At 37.4% G+C, this 21,021-nt stretch overlaps 1 long non-coding RNA gene across 2 annotated transcripts; it reads right to left on the bottom strand.

Annotated features, from left to right (window-relative positions):
- Positions 1-1,559: 1,559 nt before the first annotated feature.
- LOC116660185 lies at positions 1,560-20,738 on the bottom strand. Of its 2 annotated transcripts, none has more exons than XR_004315554.1 (6): positions 20,605-20,738; positions 19,478-19,610; positions 17,320-17,449; positions 10,871-10,979; positions 4,975-5,045; positions 1,560-1,627 (listed from the first exon to the last, which is right to left on the bottom strand). It is a non-coding gene; the product is annotated as an uncharacterized LOC116660185 (long non-coding RNA). The 2 variants fall into 2 exon arrangements; XR_004315555.1 differs by lacking the exon at positions 20,605-20,738 and adding an exon at positions 20,074-20,362.
- Between the last annotated feature and the right edge of the window lie 283 nt (positions 20,739-21,021).

The raw sequence follows: 21,021 nt of genomic DNA, 5'->3' as shown, positions 1-21,021 counted from the left end.
CTGCAATCTATAAGTGTATGAAATCAACACATTGTACACTTTAAGCCTAACCAAAATGATACTTCAATTATACCTCAATTAAAAATTGATTCATTTTGAAATGCCCCCTCCCCCCAAAACAAAAAAACAATTTAGAAATAAGTTTGCAAGAGATGCTCTTGTGCCTCTTAAAGCCACAGAGAGGTCAGGCACCAAGTTGCCGGCATATCTTCCATGCTTCCTGGCACCAACCAGGATTCTAAGCAGACCTGCAGGAGTTTTTGTAATTACTTGTTTGTCCTCTTTCAAGTGAATGAAGGATGCACTCAGATTTCTGCGGGCCATTTTACCTACCTAGTCCATTCCTTCTCACAGTGGAATGGAGCACAGCCTGTATTAAGTATATTTTTTTTTTTCAATTTAAGGGCAGGGATGGTAACATCATTTTTGTTACCAGCATCTTGAATCTTTGTCTTTGAAAAGGCCAGGTCTCATCTCTTTCTTAGAGGATTCTGGCCTCCCAGTAAGTACCATACAGGACAATCTTCTCTGATTTTTAGAGTCAATCAAAGGACATTCTTGCCTATAGTTTAATGCCAAACCTATTGACAAGACATTCCTTGTCTATGGTTTAATGCAAGCCCTAATTACAGGACCTACAGTAATATGTGGGCTGACACTCAGAGCCAGAGCCAGAGTTAAGAGATAACATAAGACCTCAGTGTGTGCCCACAGAATGCATTGCTGGGGGAGGTGGGAGATCACACAGGGAGCAAAGTAGAAGGTAAGACAGATGAAAGACTCTTAAAGGGCCGGTAACCATCTCAAGTGGTTTGAGCTGACAATGATGCTTAATACTTAAAAGCGCATTTGATGGTTTCTGATTGTGTCACGTCAGATCTCTGTCTTGCCAGTGAGGGAAGGGGCCACAGCAAGACATGTGGCCACAGGTAGTCTCAGTGTTTTCACCTCTAACATGTGGAAAATAAATGTACCATTGGGACTTTTTGAGGATGAAAACAATAAATGCATGTAAGAAATAACTAAAATCATCGCTAATACTCATTGAGCTCATTTGAGGTGTCCGACCTTGTCCAAAGCCATTCTTATAAACTGTGTCAGGGTACAGCTAATGTGAGCCATGGCTTTGACTGAACCTCAGGTGGTTCTCTCTTGAAAACAGTAAAGCCCTGCACATAGAAGCCACAATTCAACTAGCAGGAATGAAACTGGAGCAGGGGAAATTCTTACTTGGGTACATGCCTCACATGACTGCCACCCGTGTGCGCCTTTGATTGGAATCCCAATCCCTTCCTCAAGCGCCACCCATAATTGGAGGGAAAGGAGGAAAGCCACTCACTGAGGATTCAGGACTGGAGATCAGGTGGGTGCTGGATCAGTGAGGACATTCTTAAACTCAAGAGTCCTTGGCCTGTTCTCCCTAGGATTTTACCATGTATAAGAAAGGTAGTTTCATACCTTGATGCTTAAAACATAACGAAACAATGCCTGGGCAACATTCCAAAAGCAATAATCCACAAGAAGAAGCATCAAAGTCTTCCTTCAACTTTTTCTTCTCCCCTCAGCCTCTGCTCTCTCCTCTGGTTATTTGTCCCCGGTGTGGCTTAGGAGGGAAACTGATCCATTACTACGAACAGATAAGAGAGGTTCAGGTAAGAAAAACAGAGGGTAGTAAAATAGCTAATAAAAGCAAAACAGTTAAATTATTAAAAATTATAAATCAGGTGATACATGCTTTATAAATATGGAAATAGTTCTGAGTCTATCTAGTAAAATGAGTCAAAGATAATTGTGCCATTGTATGATATGAGAAGATATAAAAAGTAATTTGGTAACATCCAGTAATATTTTTTTAAAAAGACACCTTCTGACTCTGTGAATCTTCCCTACAAAAATGTTTTCATGCATTTAGTTGTATGCATAGGGATGTTTAGTTCAACACTGTATCTTGTAGCAAAATGCTATAACAACAAACAGAAACATTAATATTTAAATATCAAGGAAAAAACAGTAAATTGGAAAATCATTGTGGTCTAATGATACAATGAATTATTATGGAAACTTGTGAGAACAAAACGTTAAAGCATCTAAAAACTGTCCACCACAACTAGGGGCTACAGAACCTCGTGGAATGTATATCCCAGCACAGTGATGAGGAACGTGGTCTTCAAAGAGAAAGACTGAGCCTAGTGCCATGATCTTAGCACTTCTTATTCCTGTTGCACCCAATCCCTCCTCTCTTCTTCGTACACTTTGTTTACTACATAATGCATACATTTACCATGAGTGTTAATCAAGTGATGAAAGATAAGTATAATCAGTACCCGGAATATACGAAATTCTTGACAAACACTGGCAGTGATTAATATTATTACAATTGTACAGTGCATATCTGTCAGTGGATGAATGGATAAATAAGATGTGGTGTGTATCTGTACAACTGAATGTTATTCAGGCATGAGAAAGAAGGAAACCCTGCCACTTGTGACAACATGGATAAAACTTGAGGGCATGATGCTAAATGAAATATGTCAGGTAGAGAAAGACAACTATTGCATGATATTATTTATGTATGGAATCTAAGAAGGGTAAACTCACAGAAACAAAGAGTAGAGTGGTACCAGGGACTGAGATTTAGTGGAAATAGATGTTGGTAAAGGGTACAAATTTCTAATTATAAAGTAAGTACTGGGGATCTAATGTATAGCATGCTAAGTATAGCTAATAATCCTGTATTACATATTTTGAAGTTGCTAAGTAAGTAGATATTAAATGTTCTTACCACAAAAAATAAACAGTAATCATGTGACATGACTGAGGTATTCGCTAATGCTAGCGTGGTAATCATTTTGAAATATGTAAGTATATCAAATCAACATGTTGTAAATCTTAAACTTACATAATGTGATGTCAGTTATATCTCAGTACAGCTGGAAAAAATTACACCATTAAAAAATCCATGCTTGCTAAAATATTACAAGTAGACTACTGTATAAACTTTAGGTAATAAATTTTCTGCCATTTTACTCAAAATTTGTATAATATGTTTACCTTCAAAATAATTTTTTAGTTAAAAGATATGGTTGAATTTTTTTTAAGAATTTTGTGGCAAAAGCATAAGTTAAAAATGGTGGTTTTGGAAGCAAATAAACTTCTGCATTTAAAATTCAACCATCCATTCCAGAGAAGAACATAACAATTCAAACTCAATTACCAGGACATCAGCAACAAGAGATGACATGCAAAGGATATGAAGAGGGAACCAGAACGTGGATTCAGAGGGACCTTCATCATCGAACTCTGAGAGCTCCCCAGGGAGGCTTACATGGATGAGAAGGTTGTTAACTGGAAACCTGTGGCCACTTCTGATGGGAGGGAGGTCTTGGCTTTGCTCTTAATGATCCTTTGACTGCAGAGTCTGTCCTTAAAGTCTAGGCTTTGTCTCTGTAGCTTTTCAGATGCAAGGCTTGACAATAAGACCCTCAGTGTTCCTAAGACAGATAACCACCCCCATCATGAACATGGCATATGATGATTTCTAAATCTAGACACACTGTAACAGTGAGTATTTCCACAGTCCTTCAGATGTTTTCACGCTGCAGCACTATGGCTTTCCTGGGGTTTCCCTCACTCCATTAGGCATGTGTCTCAGTCATCCTGGGCTAGTGTAACAGAATACGAAGGATGGATGACTTAGGCAACAGACTTCTTTTCTCACAGTTTTGGAGACTGGTAAATCCAAGATCAAGGTGCCAGGGGATTCAGTTACTAGTATGGATTCTCATTCTGGCTAACAGATAGCTGCCTTCCGTGTGCTTATGTGGCCTTTCTTCATTGAGTGTACTCAGAGATAGATAAATAGATAGCTATGTTCCTCTTCATATAAAGGCATCAATCACATCATGAGGGCTCAGGATCTCATCCTCAAGACTTAATCTAAATATAATTACCTCCCAAAGGTCACAACTCCAAGTAAACGGGAGATAGGGATTCAACATATGTTTTGTGGGGTAGGCATAAACATTCAGTGCCTAACAATATTCTTTACTGCAACTTTTTATACTACATCCTTTTCAAGGCACTATAAATCACTTCTCTATCTGTTGGAATGCCCATTTGACAGTTGTGTCTGTGGTGGCAGGATCCCCATCTGCTCAGAACACCTCTGTGTCATCCACACCGAGCAGAACAGATGACTTGCAGGTGGCTCAGCATTTCAGTTTACAGAGGTAAATTAAACATTGCATCGACCTCCCTTTCTTTATTCAACATAGAGACATAAGTATACAAAACATGATTTGGCCTTTTGTAGATTGAAATTCTTTTGTAGCATCCTGCCATATAGAGATAAAATTGATTTGAGCCTTGCCTACTGATGTATCCCCATCTCTTTGCTAATTCTACTCACAAATCTGTGAATATGACATGTGACTTCTTTGCAGTTCGCCAACATATGAGATAACTTGTTACCTTAGTTATGTGTATCTCTGTGTGGGTGGTAGAGGAATTTTAAGGAAATCCCAATCCCCTTGCCTATACTGAACCTCCAGAATTAAGTGTTTGGAGATAACTAGTATGATGGCAAAGAAAAATGTATATTGCCCTCTGTGTGTGTGGCTTTTTTCTTTCTTAGCTCACTCATCACTCTCGATAGAAAAATAAGAGGTCAGGAAAAAATAGCTAATATTTATGGAGCCTGTAGTTTGCTCCAATAATGGTTAATTCTTCAGAGCATTGCTGGGCCTCCTGGTTATTGCATTTAACATGCAGGAGAAATTAAACACAGGGTCCCTCCAACCACCTTTTCCTGAAGACTTTCTACATGCTTGATGCGGCACTTCGCACTTCAGAGGTTTGTAAAGTTCAGAGGTTTATGGTATTTTGTTTTAACGTGAAGCTAAGACAATTACAAAGCATGATTTGAATTGACAGCAGATTTATGCAATGTTCAGAATCCAGGAGAGGGGTACATACCGGGTGACACCTAGGAAATCCAGGTCTTCACTGGAAGCAAGGATTCTGGGTTGGAGGTGTTGGAGAAGATCCTGAAATTAAAATCAGTGAAGCAAAAGCTACATTCATTTATCCAAGAGTGAGTTCTTAAAATTTTAAGTATTACAGAAGTAAATTTGAAAACTTTGTAAAATTGATTTCTAATATTCTATGGTTTTCTGTTTATATTCTGCCCATTCCTTCTTTTCTACACATATTTTTACACATTTGCAAAAAATTTAAGGAATTCCAACTAACTTTCAAAAACAATGAAAGAACATATATTATGTTCTGTGTGGTTTGGAGAACTGACTAAAGAGAAGAAAATTTACATTTTTAAGACCATATAGTAATCACAATGATAGCCAAATTTATAGGGTATTGATGAAGAAGCTTCAGGAATACCTCAGTGTGAAGACTGTTAGCCTAAACACTGACAACAGTGCTGGGATCCTGGAGTAAGAAGAAGTCCAACGGCATGTGGAGGAGTAGAATTGTCACTGCTGGTCTGGGGGAGAAGGAGTAAAGGGCAAGGAACACAAATACAGGGGCACAATGAGAAGAAGTTACTCTTGTAAGTTGACTGACTAGTGTGGACACAGTCAATTCTGGCACAAATATATGTTCAAGAAGTTCTAAATTTTTAAATTAGCTCCATGAAAACTGAACTTGAAGTGCAAAGGGCCCATTTTACAACTGGTATAAACACATCCATCATATTCATTTCAAAATCTCACTGGATCAAACAACACGTTTAAAATTTAGAATAAAGAAAGCCGTATCGTGTAAAATTCATGGAAATGTCAAACGTAACATGAGACGCACAGCAAGGTTCCCTGCCCTTGATACTCAAGAGATGTAATGCAGCGGAAAATTATAAAAATATCACAACAGGAAACATTTACTAAAATCTGTACTTCATAACAAAAGTGGCATTCTCATTCTAATAGCAAAACAGTTACACTCAACATTATTGAATTGATAACTATATGAAAATTTACTAAGAATATAAATAGACTTAAACAGAATGGAAAGGCATAATTACTAAAATGACGAACTTGGGTTTCACATAATATTTTAGGAGTATAAATATGAATCTGTAAACATAAGTTAAAAATTTTCCCCCTTTGGACACAATTAAAAATGTGAAACAAACTGCCTTCAAGGTTCCTTTTCCAAGTAGATGGGATAAACACACTCCACCCTGTCTCTCTCGCTGAATGTGGCTATAAAAGTTTGGTAAAATGTGTGGAACAACTATTTGAAGACTCTGAAAGTAAATGGTAATGGGGAATCAAGGAAGAAACTGTATTGCAAAGTATTACTAAATTACTTAACATCCAGAACCCAAGGAGTGAGTGCTGAGGCGCAGAGAGAGACCTCCAGGAGAAGCCCTCTAGTTCTAACCTAAGGATTGAAAAGGGAACTCCTAATGCTCAGAGAGTGCTTCCCCTCCCCCTTTTATTTTCTCAGCTCTCTCCTCCCTGAACCCTGTGCCCTCCCCGTTGTCATGGTGACAGTGGCAGCTAAGGGAGCTCACCAGAGCAAAAACTGAGAGTAGGGGAACTTTCCTCTCCTTTGGGATAAACTGCAGTTTCAAGACTGTGGGAACAAACCTCACTATTTTTATTTTCTCTATCCTCTGACCACTTCACTCCCAATAAGGTCAAAATCACTGACAGGAAAGAAAGGGAAGCAATAGGAAGCAAAAATTACTGGAAGGTTGTGGAGAGAGAGAATCTTGAGATGGAAACTCTTTAAAGTGCTTTAAGAATTCACATGCTCAGTGCCCTCCTCTAACTGCTTGAGTGGGGATCTCATCCTAATTACCATACCAAAGACTGAACTACCCAGGCTCCAGATTGAACTCTGGGTAAAGCCCAGAGAGTGAATACTTTTGGCTTCGTGGGCTATATTGTTTCTCTTGAAATGGCTCAACTTTGCCATGGAAGCATGAAGGCAGGCATGGACAATTAAATTAATGGATATACCGGTTCCAATAAAATTTTATTCACAAAAACAGGTTTAAGTCCTCAGATCATAAGTCAATAGAAATACATGACATTGTTTATCCCAACTAGAGGTGAGTAACATGTCTCTGTAGGCAGAAGAATGGTTTTGTATTCAGTCCGCCACTAACTGCTGCTTTGAAACTGAAAGTACATTCTAGCTTTGTTTTCTCATCTATAAAAAGGTTAAATTCATAGGACAAACTCCACCCATATTTTCTGAACATTAATTTTAGAAAAATGCCTAATACAAAGTAACCTCTCAATAGGTGCTGGCTTTAAATAATATTATCTTTATATAATGTGTATACTTAAACACATACAAAGAAATAAACATTGTGATACATTTTAATGTATTTTACAAATATATGTTTAAAAAGGACACTAAAGTCTTAATAGTGATGGTGCACTGCAATGATCAATTTCTGGAATCAGGGATATACGCTAGAGTTTCCTTAATTGTTAAAAAAAAAATTTTTCCCTTTTCCACTTTCTTTCCTTTTCTGCTACTGACAAAGATTCTTTCCTTGATCAAACCCAGGCTCTGGAATTTTCTCCTAGGCCCATTTGTGCACTTCCTTGTAAAATCCAGTTTTACCAAGAGTTACTTTAACCAAGAACTCCATCCTCTATTATCTCCCAGTTTGTGTCTACTGAACCTGTCCTATCTTCAGTGATAATCCTATTAGCCAGAATCCCTCTTGCCCCTAATATTTCATCTTAGTAAATTTTTTTATCCACTGACTCCCACCTCAGTCCTTGGCTATAAATCCCCACTTGTTATGCTGTATTCATACTTGAGCCTAATCTCTCTCCGACTGTAAAATCCCACTGCAGTGGTCCCCAAACCTATCATAATGATAATCTGCCTTACCATCTTTAATGTGTCATTGAATATTTTTCTTTTACATTTCTGCCAGCATATATTCCTGTTTCAAAACAACAACAGTAAGATTGTCAAAAGTTCTCTTTAACATTACCATCAGCATGTATTTCTCTTTCAAAAAAATCAATAGGATAGTCAACATAGCAAAAAAGTATAAAGGACAATAAAAGCAACTAATAAAGTATAGCAGACGACAGTGTCTTTATGTTGGGATTTCCTCTCTTTCCCTAATCTTCTCTAATATTCCTTAAACATTTCATCAGAAAGCACACAATACAGAATCAAAATAATTAGAAACAAAAATAAAATATGCATGACATCTGAGGATGTATAAACTACCATGAGCAAGGTGCTGATTAAGCTGTAAGATCAGAAACTACCTTCCTTGAACAAATAATGGATTTGTAAACAAAATTGTTAGAATCCAGCCATGCAAGTTCATTTTTATTGGTCTATGGCTGCTTTCATGCTACAGCTACATAGGTAAATAACTAGCACAGAGAACATTTGGCCCTCCAATCTTAGAATACCTAGTATCTGGCCCTTTTCAGGGGAAAAAGAAAAAAAGCTAACTTCTAAATTACTGAGTTTGGGAAATATTTCCCAAGAAAGAAGAAAGAAAAAGTCAGAACTGGGAGAGTAACATAGGTAAACCAAAGGCAGTATCAACTGAAAAAACAATTTGGGAAATGAATGCTCAGTTCTCAGGTGAAAGCTTTGGTAATGGAGTAAGTCAGGATACATAGAAAAGCAAAGCCCAGTAGCTGTTTTAAAAGTAGTGAAACTTTTTCAACTTTGCACAAAAAAAATGTTTTACGTAATTTTTTAAAAAAAGAATTTTATAATAAATACTGAAACTTTGGAGGGGAAATTTGACCTTGAAGTCCTTAAGTGTTTTCTCATATTAAATGCATTTTTTAAAGAAAATTAGTAAAACAATAGAAAGGCAATAGCGAATATTAAGGACAATATAAGAAATTATTAAAGTAGTTTTCTATATTTTTAAAGACATTCAAGTTCAGTATTATTGAAAAACATTTAAATTTTCAGATGAATGCAATAAAATTGAAAAGGGTTAATATTTTTAAAAGGGAGGGTCTAAATTACGGGTTTAGGCAATGTTTATATGGCTAGCTTTCTCTAGGGAAGAGAGGGTTGTGGAAACATCACAGTACGTATTTTTCTTAGAAAAAAAACAAAAAGAGGTTAATATAAAATTAAAGAGAAATTTTCGAAATAATGATACTATGCCTAGAGTGGAAAAATTTCACTGGAAGTTTACTCATGTAATTTGTTAAGTCTTCGCGGTGCAAACGAGCGACAGGAAATTCCCAGCCGGCACCTTAAAGCGGACGGACCCGGAGGAGGGCGCGGAAACGGAAACCCGGAGGGAAAGCGACGATACACTTGGTTCCGCCCCGCCCACGCCGCGCAGGCGCGTACGGGATGAGCTCCCGGGGCCTCGGGCTGGCCTGCAAGTCATGTGACCTTCCCACAAAGCCCTGCGAACGAGCCGGCGGCGCTGTGCAATGACGCATTTCCGTCAGGCTGCCGTGCTAGACAGGAAGCGCTAACGTCGGCTGGTGCGGCTGGTGTCCGACCCGCCGGGTGTTGGGGCGCGACTCCGCTGCGGAGCCTCGAACCCATGTGTCAGGCTTCTTTATCAGACTAGGAACGTTTTCAAAAAGAATGACCTATTAAGCCTTTAGCCTAAGAAATTACACTCATGAATTACGGTGTGACTGATGAGGAAAACGTTGTGTTTGTAAACACGCACGTACACAGTTCCGCAGGGAGGAACGTGACGCAATGCAACGTCAACTGAACTAGTTTTATAACCAAATATGAACTGTTCATGTGTCCATAGCAATACACTCCCGTACATCTGTTTGTAAATAAAATCAATCAGCCTAATAGGATTCACACCAACCTTTAACCCTTAGGTTATACATAGAAACATGTTAAGTGGATCTAGGTCAGGCTTCCCTGTTTCTTCACCGAGAATATTTATGAATCCTCTCCTCCCTAACAGTTATGCATTATGTTTCACTTTTGAAATACATATTTTAAAAAATCCTGCTCAAAGGAACACAGGCATTTCCGGTTCCTGGATCTCGTCTCTTCTTTTGAACTTTTATTTAGCTTGCTATTGGCCTCCCATTTTTGTTGATGCTAGATGGCGCTGTGAGCTCAAGGGTCCCTGGTTCCCCGCCAAAAAGTGTAGCGTGTACTTCTGAAATTTGAGAAGGTGGGTTTAAGGCGTGAAAGTAACTTCTGCTTGGAGCTGAACTGCCTCCAGGAGGATAGTTCGTGATCTGACTCCACGTCTTTCACGTGGAAGTTTATTACTCATTCAAAAGAAGGTTGTACGCTGAAAATTCTAAACTTTTCTGTGCCCATTTTTCCTGGACTTTTGGCTGCCTCTCATTTTCCCCATCCCTTTTTTTTCCCTTTCCTACACGGAGTCTGCGTCTAAACCCCGTATTTTTCCTTCAGACTTAAAAGAGTCCCAAATTCTTATTTTACTGTCACATCAGCTGTGTTCCTAGTAAGCAGATTTCCATAGTAGCCTGATGAAACACAGAAAACTGTAAAATCCAAGCACATTAACATGGAATAAAATCCTTCAAATGTCTACCCCAGGCATGTATTTCTAGATTTCTTCAAGTGTACTGAAATTGCTACTTTCTATGAGGTACCTCAATTATTTTGACTTCTAAATATGTCTACCTGAGTACACTCCCTTCTTTTGTCTTCCCAAGCTGTAATTCACAAGGATTTCTGCTATGTATTATGTATTCAACCACAAATTGTTTTCTTTAGGGAAACTTCAAAGACGATTTAAATTCAAGTTGCATGCTAAACCATCTTGTGGGTTGCAACAGAGTAATGCACATTGCCCACTACAACACAGATAATCTGATTTCCATTGCCTATTCAAATCTCAGCTTCACTCATGTCTCAAATAAAGGAGAAACTTTACCTTTGTTGTTCACTTGTTCATTCTTCACATGCAGCAAAATACACACCACGTGATTGCTACTCAGTTTTCTTAGTTTTCAAAAATTACTGGGTCAAAATCAGTTGTCTTCCTGTATATCAATAAAGAATAATTTTATATTGAAGTTAAAATATATTTTACAACATCAAAAAACATGATATACTAAAAATCTGACAAAGCATGTGCAAAATTTGTACTCTGAATATTACAAATACTTATGAGATTAATTAAATAATATTTAAATAAATGTAGAGATACACCAATTTCACTGACTAGAAGGCTCAATATTTTTAAAATGTCAATTCTCACAAATTTATCTAAAATTCTTAGCACAGTCTCCAGTCAACGTCCCATCATTAATTTTTGTAAAAGTCAAAAAGTGGATTCTAAAATTTATGTGGGAAAGTAAAGGACTTAGAATAGTCAAACCTCGTTCAGAAAATGAGGAGCAATGTTGGATGATTCACATAACTTATTTCAAGGCTTAATATAAAGCAACATCAACCAAGATAGTGTGATATTGGTGTAAAGATAGACATTTAGATAAATGGAACAGCATAGCATTCAGAAATAAACCTACATATATATATGGTCAGTGGATTTTTGACTAATGTGCTAAGAAATTCAATGGAGAAAGGATAGTATTTTCAGCAAGTGGTGGCAGGACAACTGAGCAGCTATATGCCAACAACAACCACAAAACCCCAAAATTGTCCATCCTTATTTTACACTATATACAAAAATTAACTCGAAATGCATCACAGATATAAAACCTTAACATATAAAATATCTGAATAAAGCATAGCAATTAATCTTTGTGACTTTGGAAGAAGCAAAGATTTCATAGATAGGACAAAAATATTATAAACCATGGAAGGAAAAAATGGCTAAATTGTTCTTCATCAATATCAAAAAATAAATCTACTCTTTGAAAGAGACTATTAAAGAAAATGACAAGAGATGCCACAGAGTTACAGAAAATATTTTCAATATATAACTGAAACATACCTTATATCAATAATTATGTATATATTAAAATTTAACAATGATAAAATGAAAAACAGAAATTTTAAAGTAGGAAAACTGATACTTAACCAAAGAAGAGTTGGTAGACAAGCCCATAAAATATGCCCATATGAATATGCTAAATATTATTGTCATTAGAAGGATGTAAATTAAAACCACAATGAGATACCACTACACATCTACTGGAATTATTTTTAATAAGTAAAAAAATTACTGTCAATACCAAATACTAGGGAAGATGTGGAGAAACTAGAATTCTCACAGTTTGCTGTTGGGAATGTGAAATGGCATAGCCACTTTGGAAATAGTCTGGCGTTTTCTTGTGAAGTAAATCATACATATATTACATGATCTAGCAACCTTGCTATTATGTATTTTTCCAAGAGAAATGAAGCTATACATCCACAAAGGTGCTCTATCTAAATGCTTATAAAAACTGATTTGAGCTTTATAATAGCCCAAATCTGAAATAGTAATGAAATATTCATCAAGTGGTAAAAAGATTAACAAATTCTAGTACATTTATTCAAAACTACAGCCCCAAATTTAAAAGGAATAAAATACTGGTAAGTGGAACCATGTGAATGAATCACAAAAGCATTATTCTAAGTGAGAAAAACTAGACAGAAAAAAATTGCATACAGAATGATTTCATTTATATGACATACTGGAAAAAGGCAAAACATGCTAGATATGATCAATAACTTTCAAGGCTATGTGTGGGTAGAGTTACTACAAAAGAGCACAACAGAAATTTTGGAGGTGATGAAAAATGCTCTTTATCTTAATTATGATGGTGGTTGCATGACTGTATATGTATTATTTTAATACATTGAACTGTCTACTGGAAAATGATGGCTTTCAACTTAATAAATCCAACTTAAAATAAAATGGGTTATTGCTTGTTTTCAGTCTTTCCTTCTTTAAATTAGGAGGACCCTTTCAAATGTTAAAAAATATGATTATCCCTTTTTTCTTAGTAGATTTTTCAATTTTTATCTCCTACTCAGGGATAAAATGGTAAGAGTCCTGCCTACATAATCAGACTTATCTCTTGCCCCAATGCCCACTGACAGTTTTATGAACAGGTCATTCTTATTACCTTGTTACCTTTGAACATCTTTACCTCTGGGTAGTTATTCCCTTATTTCCATAGCCTTGAAATCTGCATTTGTACTTATTATGGACTGAACTGTGTCTCCCCCAAATTCATGCATTGAAGATATAATCCCCACACCTCAGAATGTGAATGCCTTTGGGGAGAGGGCCTTTAAAGGGGTGATTAAGTTAAAAATTAGGTCGTTCGGGTGGGCCTTAAATCAATCTTACTGGTCCCTGTAAGTAAAGAAAATTTGGACACACAAAGAGACACCAGAGTTACTAACACAGAGGAAAGAAGACATGCAAACACAAAAAGGAAAGATACCATATGAGGACACAGCAAGAACACAAGCCAAAGGAGAGGCCTCAGAAGAAACCAAATCTCACAACACCTTGGTCATGGACTTCCACCCTCCAGAACTGTGAGAAAATTAATTTCTGCTGTTTTCACCACCCACCCTGTGGTGTTTTGTTATGGAATCCCTAGCAAATTAATACAACACCCTAATTACTAACTCAGTCAGCATCTCGCTTTAGAAAACTTATACCCCTGGCCACTCTGGTCATTCTCAACTTTCCCTTTGGATTTGATAAAATTCACTGAGCTTAGGTTCTGCTTTTCTCTTCCCCATTATAACTTTTCAACTGTACTTTTTGCTCAGTGGTTCTGTTCCCATTTAATGTTCTTCATTTTAGAAGAGTCAGTGATGGCCAAGAAACTGGAAGAGTGTATACAGTCATTACAGATATCACATGAATTTGGGGGGCGGGCAACTTTGAGGGGCTGCAATGTGAACTTTTGGGAATCTCTAAACACATCAGGGCACTCCTCCTATGGGGACAGTTTCCAGTGGAGGACAACTTGGCCTCAGGAAGGCCAGAAAAAACAGTAACAAGGTTAAGTATTCAACTTGTAAGTAAATAAAGCACTTAAAATAGCGAGCTCCATTTTGCTTCAACGAAAATGAGAAAATTTTAAATTCTTACTACTCATTTGATTAAAAGTTTGAGTCAAATATGACAATTCTGAGACTAGTAATGCTATTTTGGAGAGCATAAATTAATGTACTCACATATAAGAAGAATCATAGCACACTTGTTAGATAATAACATACAAGTAAATTACATGTTACTTGTTATTTTTATAGAGAAACTGTAACAAAATTTTAATCAGTGTTGTAAATATAAATGACGTATCTTCACATTGTGCATGTGGTAATGCAGATGAAAATGAAAACTGAGTTACTAATGATGGACTGTCTGTCTGAGCTATAAGCCCTATTTGTCACATACAAATCAATGTATTCATCTATGTATTAATTCAGCATCTAGGTGTTTTCACCAGTGAGGTCAGAGGAAATACCCTAGGCTCTGTGGATATAGGAGTGAAAAGTCAAATAGAATTATCTGTCTCCAAAATGCTTACATTTTGGTTCTTGTCTTCCAGGTTCTGTAAGTAGAAAACTTGTCAACATGGTGCTTGTTTAAAGAAAGGCATCATCCCCATTATATCTTTATTTTGTTCTTTTAAGTGTGTCTTGTTAATCATCTGTAGCGAGAATCTGCATGTTCTCTGTGTTTGTTTTTCCATCTAACTGCCAGCTTGCTCCCCCAAATTTGACTACTGAACCTAGACTTTTGGTAGCTAAGACCTACCTATCTATCAATCTATCAGTGTATCTCAATATGTGACAGTATTACCTTTTAAAAACTAAAATGTAAAAAATTATAATTGTAATAAACTACACACAAATATAAACTTTACCATCTTAACCATTTTTAAGTGTACAGTTCAGTAATATTAAGTACATTCACATTGTTGTACAATCAATCTCTAACATTATTTTCATCTTGTGAAAATGAATCTGTGCACATTTTGTTTGAAGCAACTCTCCATTTCTACCTCCTCCCAGCCCCTGGGGATTACCATTGTATTTTCTTTATGAACTTGACTACTCTAGGTACTTTGTATAAGTGTATTCATACAATATTTAATTTTTTGTGCCAAGTTTATTTCACTTAGCATAATGTCCTCAAGGGTCATCCATTTTGCAGCATGTGTTAGAATTTCCTTTCTTTGAATGCTGAATAATATTCCATTATATGTGTAAATTACATCTATTAATTTGTTGCTAGACACTTTGATTGCTCCCACATTTTGGATATTGTGAGTCATACTGCTATCAACACAGGCATAGATACCTCTTCAAGACCCTGTTTTCAATCTTTTCAGGTACATACCCAGAAATAGAATTGTCGGGTAATATGATATTCTGTGTTTAATATTTTGAGGAAATAACTGCCTTTTTTCCTATAGCACCTTTACCATTTTATGTTCCCACTAGCAGTGCACAAGGATTCTAATTTCTCTACATCCTCACCAGCACTTGTTCTTTTCTGTTTTTCTATTTCTTGTTTATTTTATAATAGTCATTCTAATAGGTATGAGGTGGTATCTCATTGTGATTTTGACTTGCATTTCCATACTGATTACTTGTGTTGAGCATCTTTTCTGGTATTTTTTGGCCATCTGTATCTCTTCTTTAGATAAATGTTCATTCAAGTACTTTGCACATTTCTTATTCAGGTTGTTTGTTTTGTTGTTGTTGAACTGTTGAAGTTCTTTATATACTGGATTAATGCTTTGTCATCTATGATTTGCAAGTATTTGATCCCATTCCATAGGTTGCCTTTTCAGTCTATTGCTTGTACCCTTTAATGCACAGAATTTTTCATTTTGGTGTACTCCAGTTTACCCATATTTACTTTTGTTGCCTATGCTTTTGGAAGTATATCCAAGAAATCATTGTCAAATCAAATGTCATTAAGTTTTCCTCCTATGTTTTCTTCAAGGAGGTTTACAGTTTTAGACCTTACATTTAGGTCTTTGATCCTTTTTGTTTTGTTTTGTTTTTGCATATGGAATTGTTTTTGCATATGGTATAAGATCAGGGCCCAAATTTACACTTTTGCATGTGGATAACCAGTTTTTCCAACACCTCTTCTTGAAAAGGCTTTCTTTCCCACATTGAATGATCTTGGCACCCTTGTCAAAAATCATTTGCCCATGTATGCAAGGGTTTATGTCTGAGCTCAACATTCTATTCCATTGGTCCACAGAGCTACCTGTATGCTGGTACTACACTGTTTAAAAAATACTGTAGATGCGTAATAAATTTTGAAATCAGGATGTATGAGACTTTCAACTTTGTCCTTTTTTGATATTATTTTGACTATTCAAGACCTATTGAGATTCTGTATGAATTTAAGGTTGCAATGCTGTCTTTGATACTGATGAAAGTTCTCTCGTTGACTGAACTCAAGCCAGGTTCCTCTGAGCCTTCTTCTCAACTAAGCATAAACCTTGACCTATAAGAACTACAGATTTCAGCACCAATGAGTTTGTCCATCCTCCTCCCAACACATTAAAAGACTTAAAGAAATATTAACATAGTCTAACAGCTCAATCCCTAGGATTAGCCAAAGCTGCCCCGAAAAATTATTGTTTGTTCCAGCCAACACCTGATCCCTTTTCCTTAGAGCATTTACTAAAAAGGGCTCACAATTTTGACCCTTTCTCTGTCCCTTTGAGTTGTATATGCTCCTCTTTCAACTCAGGGAAGTCTTTCTCAGGGGCCTGAAGCTACTCTTTTGAAATAAAATTAGGGAGGATAGGGCCTTGTCTCCAAGCCTCTGTGGGAGAGCAACTTAACTTCAGCAGCTGTCAGCTATCAGGCACAGCTGGATTAATCACATTTACAGGAACCGACCCTTTGTCATTCTCCTCTTCCCTGAATCCACTGAGCTCCCACTCACCTCCCTCCCTTCTCCTCCCATTCTCTCTCTAAAATGCCTAGTAATCTCTGCACATAGAAAGTTGAGTTCAGTTCACACTGGACTCTCTTCCCCACTGTAGTAATATATCATTGATTAAAATTTGTCCTTACCGCTACTTCGTGTGCATGCTTTTTTTTTTTTTTAATGAAAGGAGGCACTTAAATATCTTATTTTACTTTTAAAATCTTGGCACTTTGGTAAACATTGTATGATAGGTTCTCTGATTGTGGAGGCTGCCACTGCTAGTCTGGGTCACAGCCTGGGGGCATCTCCCACACAGAGGCTATGTGGAGAGGTTATACTGTGAGGCCAAAGGTGAGATATCGAGGCGGTTTCTCAGTGTAGCATTCAAAGGATATGCTGCAGAGAATGAAACTAAGAGCCCTGAGTAATGAAACTAAGAGCCTTGAGTAAGGTAAGCAGACAAAACATGTAAAATGCCAGACTTTTCTTTTTTTGCTACTTACATGCTGTTGGCAGGGGGCTTTCCTGTTGAGATTTGTGAAGTATGGTTGCCTGGGCTGATTTCTCAATCTTGTCATTTTCTTTGTGGCTTTGGGCAAGTTTCTTAACCTGGCTGCACTTCAGATTTCTGATCTGTAAACAAGAGTAATTTAGTAATTAATAAATAGCAAATAATTAGTAAATAATAATGAGAGTCCTGATATAATATTTTGAAACTCAGAGGTGATAATACATTCGGGTATAGTACTACGGCAAATACATCCTGGTGTCTGTGTTGTCGAGCATGTTTCTAGGAAGTCTCTGCGATGTTCTCACTGCAGGGCTGTCAAGTGTGGGGGGAGCTAGGACTTAGCCCAAGTTCTGTCTCCTGGAGGTAAGTCTACAAACCAGACCTTGGGATGCCAGGTTTCTACGTGGGCAGTCACAAACCGAATCCCCGTGCCCATCCATCCAGGTGACTATTCCAAATTCCCTCCTGACTCTACATCCAGAATCAAGAGGTAAGTTTTAGCAAACTTGGAGATGGGTGAAGAAGGCGCATCATTGGTTCTGTGTGGCTTTTTCATTTTGCACTGCTGCTCACAATTTAAGAAACATCTCTCCTCAGAAAATAATAATATGAATTCATTGAGCTAAGCGACTGTTATTAACATATTTAACTCCCACACATCTCTATGAGGTGGTCATTTCTGTTATTGTCATGGGGCATAGAGTAAAATCAGATATCTAAACACTGACTGACAGTCTTTGATCTAATCAGTGGTACAAACAGGAAAGCCTCACAGTCAATTCCCCAGGTTTGTTACCAGCTTTTTACCACTGGCCACATTTGAGGCTCATGTAAAGATGAAAACCACACTAGAGATGTGGCACTGCTCTCTGCCTCAAGTCACCCAGAACATTCCCCAGATGCAGGAGAGGAAAGTGTGACAGACACTGCATGTTGATTCCCTTAAGATCTATCTCAGTGCACCTTATCGAACAGTCCTCCAAGTCCAATGATAAGTAGAGAGTGCGACCATGCCAGCTCCCATGCAGACAGGATTGTCATGTACATCACTGTCCCACTGAAACGTGGGTCACAGAACTATGGGAGCAGCGCAGAAGCAAAAGGCAAAGACACAGGAAAAGTTATTGGAACTTGTCCCTCAGCCCTTTGTCTTCCTGATTGCAAAAAGAAAGGTCATTACATGTCATAGCCATCTTGCAACAAGTCCAATGTGAAGGACTACACATTAGAGATGAAGCAAACTATATGCATAAGTGGATTGAACCTCTCATATGGACCCCAATCTGCCTCTTTAATGATCCCTGTTATATGTGGCTGATAAACTTACATTATAAAATAACTCAAGTAGATTTTTCTGTTTATAAAATCAAAACAAAATTATCATCAAAAGGAAGAGAAACCAGTAAAGCTTATCGCGTTTGTTTCATCTCCAGTTTCCTTTAAGTTGGGGAACCATCTCTGCGCTTTGCAACATAAATGCCACATTCTATGTAGTTTGCATGGAGCATAGGGCTGCTATTTGCAGGCAGTAAAATTAAGATGATTGGTGAAAGGCTCTAATAACATGAAAATGAGGGATATTTTTTAATTAAGATCTGATCTTTAAATTCTCTGTGTAGAGTATTGACCCCCAGAGCCCCTGAATTCAGCCATACATACATATACTTTGGAGTAAAAATATCCATGAAGTATCAATGCTTTTGCCCTGTTGATCACAACACATGATTAAGATCAAGTGCCTCCCACCCCAGAATAGTTTTTAAACCATTAGATCAAGGATTTAATTACTTGCATAGCATCTCAGAGATGCACCCTGTGAGGCTGTTTCCTTTAAAAGAGAAAGAGAACGGATAAATTGGGAGTTTGAGATTTGCAGATACTAACTACTATATGTAAAATAGGTAAACAGCAAGTTTATATTGTATAGCACAGGGAACTATATTCAATATATTGTAGTAAACTATAATGAAAAAGAATGTGAAAATGAATATATGTATGTATATGTATGACTAAACTATTATGCTGTACACCAGAAACAGACACAACATTGTAAACTGACTGTACTTCAATTAAAAAAACTGTTTTTAAAAGAGAATGTGTTCCTGCTGACATTCATGCCCACTACACTGAAGGTCCTAAATAAATCCTACTTTGCTTGTTGGAGTCTTGAATCTTTTTCTACCCTCGTCTTGCTTTTGTGTCTCTTGGTGGTTTCGGATGAGGAAATCCCGGTTCAGCTCAGGCTGAAGAATCATGTCTTCACTCTTCAGGACAGTCAGAAGCCTATTCACAAACAAACTATTGTCAGAGAGGTGTCAGAAGTTCAGCCTGAAATAATGGGCAATGAAGAATCAGATAAATAATAGAAAGGTGGACAAATAATTGACTAAGTCAACAAAAAATGATGTTTAAAAAGTCGCAAGAATCAAACTCTTTTTAACATATGGTAATTGACAAAGAGTGATAAATAAAAGATTGTAATTTCATTTCTGCAAGACCATATTATAAAAGAATGTGTTGCCTGGAACAGATGTACGAAAACATATTCTGAGCATTTTTTTATTTCACTGAAAGCAATTTTGCTATCAACTCAACAGAGAGTAAGAAAATAATAAATATCTATATTACAGGCCATCTGTACAAGAAACATCACACATTTATAAAATGAGGTGGAAGTGATCACAGGCTCCAACCGATGTCTACACTTGGGTAAGGATAAAGGCAAACAGAATAACAAAAGTCATACTTGCACAGTAAAGAAGTGTCTGGTCTCCACATTCAGAGTGGGAGTCTTAGTGTTCTGTCTACACAAATGAATGACTTTGTTAATCTTTCACAATTAAAGCAGAGTAAGCCATATGATAAAATGTCCCCAGCACTTTCTAAGCATGAATCTCAGAGCAAATTTTACGTTGTGGTTCTTAGAGAAGACTCTGACCCCTCTTTTCCCACCAGATGTATGTCAGAAGAAATTTCTGGAAAACCCTAAAAATGCAACATCTGTCTTTCCTAAACAAACAAATTCGCATTCGATTTAGTAAAGAGTGATGCTTGAAAAGATTGAAATAATTGAAAAGATTCTTTGAAAAATGATTATGAATGAATTTTAAAAAACAAGAATGAAAGATAAACACAATTTAAAAAAACACAAATCTGGTTGTAGACAATGTTTATACGATTAAAAAAAATGAGAATATACACACGTTAAATACATTTGCATGCCAAAACAAAAAGCAAGAAGGAACATCACAAGGCAGGGCCTGAAGCGGTAACATACAGCAAGCAGTGTGATTTCTGAACAAACGTGTTCTTTATACAAATTCTCCAACCGGCCCCAGAGGGAGAGCAGGGAGCAGCTGGCCTCGGCTGTGCAGCCGATCCGCAGGGAGGCCCCCAACTCCGCGGCGGCGCCGAGTGAGGCCCTTGCCGGGCGAGGTCCGGACAGCGCCTGGAGGGGCATTGCGCACGCGCGGGGGCGCTTTGCGATGCTGTTTCTCGGGCTCCCGCCGCCACTGGCTATCGCTGGCGCGGAAAGTGTAAATTCCCAGAGATTCCAGAAAGCAGGGAAAGGACAAGAGGAGGCGTGCAGTGGAGTAAAATTCACCCAGAATGCACCCAAAAAAATTAACTTGGAGAGTGGTGTTGAGAGATTGCCTAAGATTCACAAGGACTTTAGAGACAAAAACTACAATAG

The sequence above is a fragment of the Camelus ferus genome, chromosome 27 (genome assembly GCF_009834535.1).
Source record: "Camelus ferus isolate YT-003-E chromosome 27, BCGSAC_Cfer_1.0, whole genome shotgun sequence".
Taxonomy (NCBI): Eukaryota; Metazoa; Chordata; class Mammalia; order Artiodactyla; family Camelidae; genus Camelus; species Camelus ferus.
This window is presented reverse-complemented; position numbering and strand designations above follow the sequence as displayed.